The sequence below is a fragment of the Macrobrachium rosenbergii genome, chromosome 48, assembly GCF_040412425.1.
Source record: "Macrobrachium rosenbergii isolate ZJJX-2024 chromosome 48, ASM4041242v1, whole genome shotgun sequence".
Classification (NCBI taxonomy): Eukaryota; Metazoa; Arthropoda; class Malacostraca; order Decapoda; family Palaemonidae; genus Macrobrachium; species Macrobrachium rosenbergii.
The window spans coordinates 39,631,458-39,643,526 of record NC_089788.1 but is presented as its reverse complement, the minus strand read 5'-3'; the positions used below and the strand labels follow the sequence as shown (position 1 = coordinate 39,643,526).

General features: G+C 37.9%; 1 protein-coding gene across 1 annotated transcript in view; it reads right to left on the bottom strand.

Annotated features, from left to right (window-relative positions):
• LOC136831352 (uncharacterized) overlaps nt 1–11,819 on the bottom strand; it is a 331,128-nt gene extending 319,309 nt beyond the window's left edge. Inside the window, exon 1 of the mRNA XM_067091672.1 lies at nt 11,438–11,819. The gene's annotated coding sequence lies outside the window, so the exon portion shown is untranslated. The remainder of the gene's footprint in view (nt 1–11,437) is intronic.
• Nucleotides 11,820–12,069: the final 250 nt, after the last annotated feature.

Here is a 12,069-nt window from a genome sequence, read left to right as displayed (position 1 = left end):
CAACATGGATGAAACTCGACCGTAATTAAAATTGGAGAGAAAGTACTTTAATCAAAACTACTGGGCATGAAAGAACACAATACTGCTATTTTTACACCAATAAACGATAAATACGCAAAGCTTGTATTATGGTGAAATCAAGTGAAAATAGTAAACGGAATCTTGATTTTTTTTACACAAAGCAAATGCCCCCTAAACGGCCAATGTCATCTATTAACGAAAAAAATTGCTAAATTAATTTCACAATGAGACCTATTTAAGTTATATTTCGACTTAAAAATGCTTCATATAATGAAAAATAACCTTGCCCCATATAAATAAAATATCTACAGAATCATTTACACTAACTAGATGGAGAAACGCGCTCTGAACTGAGTTAAATAAAGCGAAATAAGCTTACTGCTTAATCGATTTCCAAATTTATAATACAAAACCAATACAAGAATATATACAATATTATTGGATACAATGAATTAAGGCATAACATTTTAAAAGATCCATGGAAAAGATGCATAATTGTTATGTTGATGTTTGTATAATACAATATGTGAATATAGAGTACAGTGTAATGTAGGCTAGGTTACCGTATATGTATACAATATACCATAGTGTAGGCTAAGCTAATTCTTATTATTCAGTTTCTCTTTATTGTATTGAATTATCATAACTAACTCCCAGAATTAGCTGATATTAATAATTACTATACCGTGTATGTGTAGAGTATACTTTATAGTGTAGGGTAGGCTACCATATATGTAGGCTATACATGGTACCGAATACCCTAGTGTAGGCTAGGCTATATTCAAGATACATTTTTTCCAACAAACAATGGGTTTTTTTGGAACTTAACCCCATCGTAAGTAGGATAATACCTGTATAAGCATTTTTAGTTTTTTTGTGTGTTTGAACTATTAAAACAGGCAGTTCTAAGTGTTTTTAGAAGGGTTCTAAGTATTTTGGTTTTAGCTATTCGCTGGGGATGTGGTACGCATCCCCCTTGAATGCGGGGCATTCACTGTATATATATATATATATACATATATATATATATATATATATATATATATATATATATATATATATATATATGCCTATATATATACATATATGTATATATTTGTTTATTTGTACATGAAGATTTTGCCCCTTCCTTAACATGGGTGGCTCTTGGAAATATCAACTGTCACTACTGAATTCATCTTCTAATTTCTCTATTGTGGATGAAAACCATCATATACAGAAAACTTCCATAACATGAGCCACTTCATATAACTACACGGAAGGCTTCTCAGCAGCACATCACAACCAACTCCACAATGTTTCTCACATACTCTCACTTTTTGGGTGATAATGCCATTCCTGTCCAAAGCCCCTTCTATCCACCACTTTCTAAGTCTTTCTCTCATTTTCCTCCTAAATTTCTGAATCACTGACTTTCTTCCTTCCCCTATTATTTTCCATCCTTTTCATATGATTAAACCACTAAAACCTGTAATCTATTTTTTTTATCCACACTAACTTTTCTACCACTTGATGTATGACAGTGTATCTCCATGTGTCTCTTTTTCACTTCTACTAATGACACAAACACTTTGCATACAGCTCACCTCAAGAGATTCAACTTAGCTTCTTTCATTATCTTTCAGCATAAACATTTTTCTCCCATATAAGAGAACTGGCTCAGTAACCCTTCACACATTCCCACTTTGGCTTCCATAAGCATAGTTTCTTCTCAGACTTTTGCACTCAACCTTCCTTCCTTAACCAGGCTGTGTGTGACTCATGTCATCTCTGATCCCAACAATATATGATGCATCCAAAATGCCTATAGAAATCAACAACATTATCTCTTCCTTCATCTATACTAACATTCTTTGTTCCGTCTTCCTGGTTTCCATTTGCCTTCATAACCTTACCACATTTGCTGTCATATATCTTTTCTTGCAATAACTTTCAGACTGTTTCACCAGTTTCTAAGTTTCTCTTTAATATTCCCAATCTGTGCTATGTCATCTGTAAATATCAGACATTCCTTGTCCCATTCCAAATCATTTTCTTATCCTACAACTATGACCCTACTTTAATTATTTTTTGCCAAACTTCTCACATTTCTCCACAAATAAAGACCTTTATCGGACCATATTTTGCAACTAAACATTAATATTCCCATCTACATATTTTAACTACATTTCTTCTTCTATCGTGAGAATGTTTCAGCGCTCTCAACAGCTTACTGTACAACTTCATTTCCCTCCATATCGCTTTCCTGTCAATTCTATCATACGCTTTTACTAGTTCCTGGTATGCCACATATTTTTTTTTTCTTTTACTGTAATTTCAAGCGTATCACATTTGTAACACAAATCCTTGAACCTTGTAGAAAGCCCCACTGTCATCTAGCTTCCTTTCTCTGCGAAAAATCTGAATTCCTGGTTTACTAATAGCATTAAGCTTCCTCCCATCCATTTCTTTAGAACATTTCTCATACACAAAATTTAAAAAGTATATCAGTCATTCAGTCGCACCATCGCTGCTGTACCACAGCATCTCACTTGTATTTCAATCAACTCAAGGCCACTTTCATAAATATTCTCAAACCCTTGCTTGATCCAGCTCTGCTGCTTTTCTATATTCCATATTTAAGAGAGCTTCCAGATATTTACTCCATCCACCCAAAATTTCACTCACTTTAAATTGCATATTTATACTGTAGTAACGCTTTGTTGCGTAGAAATAAAAAAGAGATGTTGTCAAGAAAATAATAACTTCTGTTATAGTATTCCATTACATGAATTAATAATGATGTCTGCAAGGTTCATTAAAACTGTTGATTATCAATCTTTGGTTATTTAATATCACATTATTTGTTTAAATAACATGAGAGTTCAGTTAACTTTATAACCTTGTCCTCTGTCTAACTGTTATTGTGCTTTGTGAATCTTCGTAGTTTTGAATTGAAGAGAGAATAAAACTTTGTTTAAAAGGATGCTTTGGCTCTGATTTTCCCTGTGGCTTATAATTATCTATCTGCTGAGTGAGAAGCTGTGAGTTGCAACAGTTAATAGTGCCCAGACCCGGGATTAATGTGGACTTGTATATAATCCCTGGAAAAGTGTATTTGACAAAAATATAGTTGATCTTGAAAGGTTAGAAAAAACCCACACATCTGCAAGTTAATGGGTTACCCATTCCTAGAAGGTTTCCAAGGTATTGTTTGATAAACCAAAAAGAAGATTTGTCCTGCACTGAACTACAAGATGCAATTAATGAATCTGATGCACGAATAGCAACTCAGGATGTTGCCTAAAGCTGTTATGAAGCAGAGCTTGATGATCATGTTGAACTGACAAGGACATCAATGCTGCATTCCTTTGTCGAGATTCTAGGCTATGGCAAGTGATAACAGCCCAGTGCTTGGATGAAATGGCCAAGGTTTGTGAAATCACATAAACAGATGTCCCATGGAAGTGATTCTAGTGGACCTGCAAATTCTTCCATGAGTGTAAGATTACCTAGACTAGAGTTGCCAGAATTCAAGGGCAAGTTGACTAAGTGGCAGTCCTTCTGGGACCGTTTGCTATCGTAATCAAGACCCCGTTATAACAAGTTTTCTCATCTTCCAAGTGAGTGGCACCTAATCCAGAGCGGGTGCCATGAACTCCCTTCATATTTCAGATTTTCATCCCTTGTGATTTTGTACTTATAACTAGCAAATTTTGTCCCTGTAACTCAAACTATCTCTCATCTACTCCTTTGAACTTAACCCCTAATCATAGGTTAGAAACTTGATTGCACGTGCGCACTGGCACCGTACACTAAGCCAGAGCAAATGGCAAAGTATTGTTGAAATTGCATTAATAAGCAATGGTTGAATAAGATCTATGACGAATAAACAGGTCAGTGTTTCCATATATCAAATAACAAAGTTTGTATTTAGTGAATCAACGGTAGCTAGGGACAAATTTGAAAATACTTAGTAAATAAATCGGTATAAGAACTATGTAAATGATAAATATTTTTTGTAGTAAAAATTTGCAAGTAAAGTAACATAACATAATAAACAAGAAGCACTTTATTAGTATAAGTCTTAATAGGACTAGCTCCATAGAGTAAATCTCATGTACTAGCTTGCAATTTAAAAACTTAAATTCAAAGTCTTGTTGCAATGTAATACATTCAAACTGGGACTTAAGTCTGAGTGAGAGAGAAAGTAATCATACAAATCATTGAGCTTGTTAAAGACATTCACCCCCCAAAAAAGCATAAAGTGTCTTTTAGTAGGGGGAGCTGTCACATGCATTTATTCATTGCAATGCATGGGCAAGCTCCACGATTTTGATTTAAACATCAAGTACAGTGAATACGTGTTGGTCACTAGAACCACACAAGTAGCATCGCATAGGCGCTCCCTAGCTCATTACCAATTTCCTATGGCTGGCACCCCATGTAGAAGTCTCCACCCACTCAGCCTTAATGTCTCTCCTTTGTGTTCCCTTTGTCCTCTTTTTGTGTGCTCGCCCTTCTCCATCTTCCAGAGGGGAATGGGACAACTGGCCGTTGCCGACTGGCCGTCGTCCAACTGGCCGTCGCCGACTGGCCGCAGCCCAACTGGCCGTAGGGGACGACTGGCCGCAACCTAACTGGCCGCAGGAGAAAGTACATCTATAAGAGAAGAGATGTGAGAAAAAAAATTATTTCTGTCTCCCTCTCTCTCTCTCTCTCTCTCTCTCTCTCAGAAAATATTTGAATACAGTAAATCTATAAGAAGAAGAGATGAGAGAAAAAAATTTATTTCTGTCTGTCTGTCTCTGTCAATTAACGAGTAACAAGGAAACAATGCTATTTTACAATGCCTCTCTCTCAGAAAATATGTCAATTAACGAGTAACAAGGAAACAATGCTATTTTACAATGCCTCTCTCTCAGAAAATATGTCAATTAACGAGTAACAAGGAAACAATGCTATTTTACAATGCCTCTCTCTCAGAAAATATGTCAATTAACGAGTAACAAGGAAACAATGCTATTTTACAATGCCTCTCTCTCAGAAAATATGTCAATTAACGAGTAACAAGGAAACAATGCTATTTTACAATGCCCTCTCTCAGAAAATATGTCAATTAACGAGTAACAAGGAAACAATGCTATTTTACAATGCCCTCTCTCAGAAAATATGTCAATTAACGAGTAACAAGGAAACAATGCTATTTTACAATGCCCTCTCTCTCAGGAAACAATGCTATTTTACAATGCCCTCTCTCTCAGGAAACAATGCTATTTTACAATGCCCTCTCTCTCAGAAAATATGTCAATTACCGAGTAACAAAAAAGAAAATGCTAGGATTACCTATTTAGGAAATCTTCGATTTTAAGTTTAGAGTTTAAAATATTCAGTTACATCCAACCTTCTACAATGGCATCGGGTATACTCTCACAGCGAGGAAAAGAAAAGTTTGTGCGAGATGGCTATATATACGTTTTCGATCGACATGGAGCTGATAATATCACAGAGTTTTGGAGATGTGAAAGGAGAAGACAATGCAAGGCGAGAATACATGTAAAGAATGGTGAAGTTGTAAAATATATCAATGAGCATTCGCATAATGCTGACCCCGCCGAAGTGGAAAAAGGAAAAACAATATCGAAAATAAAATTGCGGGCTTCAGAAACAATGGAACAAACATCTGCTGTGATTAATGAATGTTTAGAAAATGTTAATGAAGCGTGCCAAGGAGTCATGCCAAGTCATGGTGCTTTGCGAAAAATGCGTACCCTGCTAATCCTACATCTTTAGAAGAATTGGTTATTCCTGTTAATATTCAAAATTATGGATCAGAGAAATTCCTTCTAGCAGACAACCAAGATGAATCCTGCAGAATCATTATATTTGGAAAGGAAAGCAATACACATTTACTTAAAGAAGCAAAGGAAATTTTTGTGGATGGGACGTTCAAAATTACACCACCGTTTTTTTGTCAAGTGTAGGCTATGTCATTCTTGCTGAGATGCACGGTGGTATGCATCCGTTTATCTATTCGTTACTGCCAAATAAACTACGTACAACTTATGATAAATTGTTTTCTATGCTTCTAGAAATTCAACCAAGACTACAGCCAGAAATAATATACTGTGATTATGAAATAGGAATTTCAAAAGTCTGCAATATTATTTCCCATCTGCTAATATTAGGGCTGCTTTTTCACTTTGCGCAGAATGTATACAAAAATTAACAGCTATGGGGTTATCTCAACAATACAATAATGATGCCAATTTCGCTCTGAGCTAAAATGATAATTGCCTTAGCATTTGTACCACCCGATCATATTACAGCAGCTATAATGGAATTAGCAGATGACCTTCCACAGGAACTTCTAGATTGGCTGGAAGACAATTATGTAGGAAGAATGAACAGAAGGGGCAGTGGCAGACGTTCTCCCCTTTTTCCGTTACACATTTGGAATGTTTACGAACGATGCATAAATGATGAAGAGGATAGAACAAACAACCATGCCGAAGCTGCTCATCGTAGGCTGCAAAATGAACTAGGGATGCAACATCCAACAATCTGGAAGTTTATCGATAGTTTGAAAAAGGTGCAACGAGGGCGAGATCTGTACTACGAACAGTTAATTGCTGGTCAAACGCCGCCCATAAAATTGAAGAGATTCCGAGAAGCAGATGCTGGTATAAAATCAGTGGTACTACAGTTTGAGAATAAAAATATTTTAGAGTATCTTAGAGGAATTGCGCATAACTTCTCTTAAGATATATATAGTTATGTAACTGCTATTTTCTGTGGTTTTTTATTCCAATAATTCACCTTAATAAAATTTAACTTTTTTATTTTCTTTAATTTTCTTTTACTTTTAGTTTTATATTCAATAATTCAGCACACACATACACGCACACACACACACACATACACACACACGCACAAGTTACTTTTTAACATCCAATAAATGCGGATTTCTCGGCAACCCTGGTGGCCAGTCGGCTGCGGCTAGCCCTCCCCTACGGCCAGTTGGGCTGTGGCAGGTTAGGCTGCGGCCAGTCTGCCACGGCCAGTTGTCCTAGATCCCTTCCAGAGTACCAACGTCTCAAATGAGTAAACAGGACGCCAATCTGAGGGGGGAGATTTTTCACAGTCAACATCACTTGAACAAAGGCATTTGGGGCAGGAGAAAATGCATAAAAGAGGAGGATGACCTGCAATGCTGGCAGTTCACACCGCCAGATGAAAGCAGATAGAATCCTTGCTGGTTGGTCTTACAACCTCCCTCCCTTTCCCACAAAGTAACTTTTGAAGTGCATTTCGGATCCGATCCTCCACTGACCCCTTGCATTAAACTCAGAGTCTGGCTTCAACATCAAGACATCTCGTCTACAAGACAAGGTACAGTTGGAAATTGGAGTGGTCTGAAGTGCATTTCTTTAACTATATTTCTTACTGCTCTCATATTCACTCCCCTTGCAACCTCCTTCAGAGCCTACATGAAGTGGTGTATTTACTTGTGTAATGTAACTCAGAAGTGTTAACCAGTTTGCATTTTATTTGTTCTTTGAGTGACCTCCCTCTCAGCCTTCAGCATTCGCAAATTGAACGTGTTAATTGTTTGACAACTGAGTGACAGTGCATTTGTATTGCAGAATAGGTGATTGTGAAGCTGTGCAGTAACTCTTATGCATGGTGTCTTCTCCCAATCTTCCCTATGAGAAGATTCCTTCAAGCTTTTACATGTGAAGATATATTTAATTGTGACCCTATGTTACACGACATATATGTGCTATTTGAGCATATTTTCTCTCTTGTGCAATTTCTATTGAAGTCAATGGCATTGTTCACAGATACTATCTTCTTATCAAGCTTTGAATCAGTCTATACTTCTTTTTCTCTTCCAGCCCTGATAATTCCGCTGGGAGAGGTGGAGAAACGGTCCATTGATTAGATAAAGAAAAAGAAGTAAATGGAAAGAATCTTGAATAATGTTTCCCTGTTCCTCAGAAACTTGCCATAAGAGAAAAAGAATTACAGTATAGATTGATTCAAAGCTTGATAAGAAGACAGTATCTGCAAACAATGACATTGATTTCAAGTGGACCAGAAATAAATTTCTGACTCACATCAGGATCGAACCCAGGTCTTTCATCATAAAACAGGTTGGAACCTAAATACCACTCTACCTAAGGTTTTACCTGGGCAGGATAACAAAAGAGTGAATAAACTAACTGAAAATGTGAAATGTGTACATTAATGAATCATTACAGATGCCAGATAAAAAAATATCATTTGAGAAAATCCTACAATAAGGTTGATATTTTACCATAATAGCAATAAACACAGAGATAATTTATGCTTCTGGTTGAAAGAAGTGAGAAATGCACCTCTGGTATAAATAGGGTTCTTACTAGCTTCAGCAATCCTTTCAGCATGCCTGATAAACAAAGGATTGGCAACCTTTCCCTAGGTATAATCCAGATGTGCAGAGTGACCTCTCACATGCCAAGTTTAGATTTCAATGCAGGATATGTTTATCACAAATTGGCATCTATTATGTGGAATATTACTATGCAAGTCCATGGACATTATGGCTTTCACCACAGAATGTTCCACATTTTTTATAATAATAATAATAATAATAATAATAATAATAATAATAATAATAATAAGAAAACAATTAAGGGTTACTAGAGACATTATAATTCCTCAGTCACACATTTGCAATTCACAGACGCGCATGTTGTAACTGGCGAAATTTTGCTAATTACAACATCAGTACGCTGTAATTACAACCGAATCGCCAACAATTGCCATGAATTGTTACTGCATCACCAAGTTTGGCAATGTGCACCAAGCGATGGCGGATTTCAACGATCTAAAACATGCATGGTCACTGGTCCGGCCACACCAGCTGTCATTTGTTGTCATGTCATTGCACACTAAGTAACACTGACGCAATGGTGTCGCCACTGACGCACTGGCATCACCATTTGATGTACTTAGATTGCGAAAATTGTAACTCGCAATTTCGACATCTGCCATCCATTACATAGTGCGCCATGAATTACCATGGTTATGTGGCAGTACACTCAGTGAGCCATGTGGGTTGCAAAATGGCAACACTGTCTCATGCATGTCACCAAGCATAAAAGGCAGCAGCCAAACATGAGGGAGTGGTAATGTGGTTGGAACAGATAGATCTTGCTCTGTCTGCAACTGGAACAAGAATGATCAGTGACAAGTTCACCTGGAATTTATATGGTGGAATCCATGTACACAACACAGTTCCGATGCCGTAACGCAAGTCGCTATGCGACGTAACTACAACGCAATTAAATCACCATAATTTGACGTGTTTACACACTACGCCATCTTGTTGCAACTGCCAAAGACAGGGCATGGCCTAATCATCGATATAATGCTCTTATGATTACGGATAAACATAGGTTCATCTCGAACTGCACAACACTGTCGCTATGGTTGATGGCATATTACGCCATGGTGTCGTAATCAGCTAACAATTTATTTTTCTGGCGGCCCCAGGCACACGAATGATGGCGATGATCGCCAAAACCAGCATGTGCATCCTTGAATCACAAATGTGTGACCGAGGCATAATAGTTTAACAACTAAGGGGAGATTAAATCAGAATTTCATTTTCTCTCCTCCAGTTTACCATTAGGGAATCAGTCTGTCCATGTTTGCTCCTGCCTGTTCTGCTTTTGTGTACGCCACCCGTTAAGGGGAATGGTGTTAAAGCACTATGATGTCAATATCTTGAAAAACAGCAACTTTCAAACTTCATACATATGTGATGGGGACTTAAGAAATTACAGCAATTTGTTATACTGTATTATATTTCTGATTGCCACGTTAAGGTAACTTTAAACAGAGCTGCATAAAGTACATATCCTGCAAAGAAATTTGATCTTTGTGAACATCTGTTTTCTGGTCTGCAGTCTATAAACTACTGTAGAGAAAACCAAAGAAGTCGGACTGGGAAAGGGAGCACATGTAGATCCTTCTCAGTTCACGGACTGCACCATTCGCTTACTCTTACCATTGTTTGTGCTATCAGTAAATTCATTTAGCATTTGGGTAAGAAAAAACGGCAAAAAGATTTTAATTATCTGTGAATTTTGCTATCGTACTTCTTTACCAGCATTCATTTCGCTAGTAAAACAAAACAAATGCGCTAAACAACTCATAGCTTTAGCTGTTTCTGCGCATGGATATTTATTTGCATAAAACTTGAAACATTTGTCAGCATAAGGGAACAATTTTTGTTTTCGTTGTGATGCTGGCACCCTGAACGAAAACACGGTAGATTTAATGAAATTTACATCTAAAACGTTATATGGGTTATATGGGATTATTTATTGAATCGTTTTTAAATCTTCATGACGAGATATGGTTTTTTTATCATGCAAAGGTAGGTAGGCTATCTAAATGGTGGTTCCATTTTTAATTAATGAAGCTCAAGTTGATTGGTTTCAGTTCTCCAATACCTTGAAGGTTCTCAGGCGAACGACAGCCATGTTTCCCCAACTACCCACCACCTCCCCGCTCCCACAATGCACCATTCACAGACAGTGATACAGAGAGATTTTTCATCGGTCCGAGGGAGGCGCCACCCGCGACATCCGAGTAGGATCGCCTTCCCCCCCCCCTTCTCTCCTCTCCCCCTCTCTCTCTCTCTCTCTCTCAGTTATTAAATGCCCTTGCATCAAGCTAAACACTAGACTCTTATCCCTAGATGATCATATTACTTGAACAATATAACAGTAAAGAGTTTCTAGTGTTCAGGGGAACTGAATTGCCAGAGCAAACGCAAGTAATGAAATTTTTAAACTCAGTGACGCTTTTGATTGTTGTTTCATGTGTGCCAATAAAAAATCCCAAATTAAAAGTAAGGGTGTTTGAGAGAGAGAGAGAGAGAGAGAGAGAGAGAGAGAGAGAGAGAGAGAGAGAGAGAGTACAAATATGCACAAAACCCTGATGAAGAACAGATTAGAATAAAATAGAATACAGAATGTAGGCCCAAGGGCCAAGGGCCAAGAGCTGGGACCTATGAGGTCATTCAGCGCTGAAACGGAAATTGTCAGTAAAAAGGTTTGAAAGGTGTAACAGGAGGAAAACCTCGCAGTTGCACTGAGTCAGTCATTAGGAAAGGGTGGAAAGTAAGATGGAAACAAGAGAATACGAACGGAGGTACAGTAAGAGAATGAAAGAGGTTATAGCTAATGGCCGAGGGGACGCTGCAAAGAACCTTATGTAATACCTACAGTGCACCGCATGAGGTGCACTGAAGGCACTAACCCCACCCCCTCCCCGCCTACGGAGCTCCTAGATGAAAATCAGAAATCAAACAAGTAAAATATGAATGTTAACTGTTGCTCCCTCACCCTCCCTAAGAATCGAACCCTTTGCACTCACTCACCTGACTCAGAAGAATATATGAAAGGTGCTGCACTGGATACAGTATTTAAGTCAACTGGCTGTCATTCCTCCTCATGAAAGGAGAAATGAAGCGACTGGTGAAACACACATCGTTCCGATATCGAGATGTCTCTCGTTAGCACATACCAGTTATACAAATGTATCGGAGTTACATTATAAGGTAAACATCAGACGTCAACATACAATATTTTTCATTGCCGCAATTAAGAAAAATCTTGAAAAGTGATCACTGCAAAACATATCGGCAAAATAAACGTCTCTTTCTAACTCACATAATGCACGTATCACATCATGCAAGCCCTCGGTTATAACAGTCACTGAATGAATAAGAGATTCACTCGTCACTCTTCGTAAAATAATCTTCGCCGTCGCCTGTCAAAGCACACAGTCACGGACGTGTATTGCGTGCTTGCACCTGCTGGGAACTATCCTGCCATCTCCCACGTAACAGGTTAAACAGCATTTCCAATTTGCGCTCTCGTCTCGAGCGCCGGGAAGCGTCTCGCATCACGGCCTGTTGTGGAGGGCTCTTTTTCAGGACACATTCATTGGATGGCTAACGCCCAATTAAACTTCCGCACATTTATAACTTACGGTACACTGCTCTTAAAA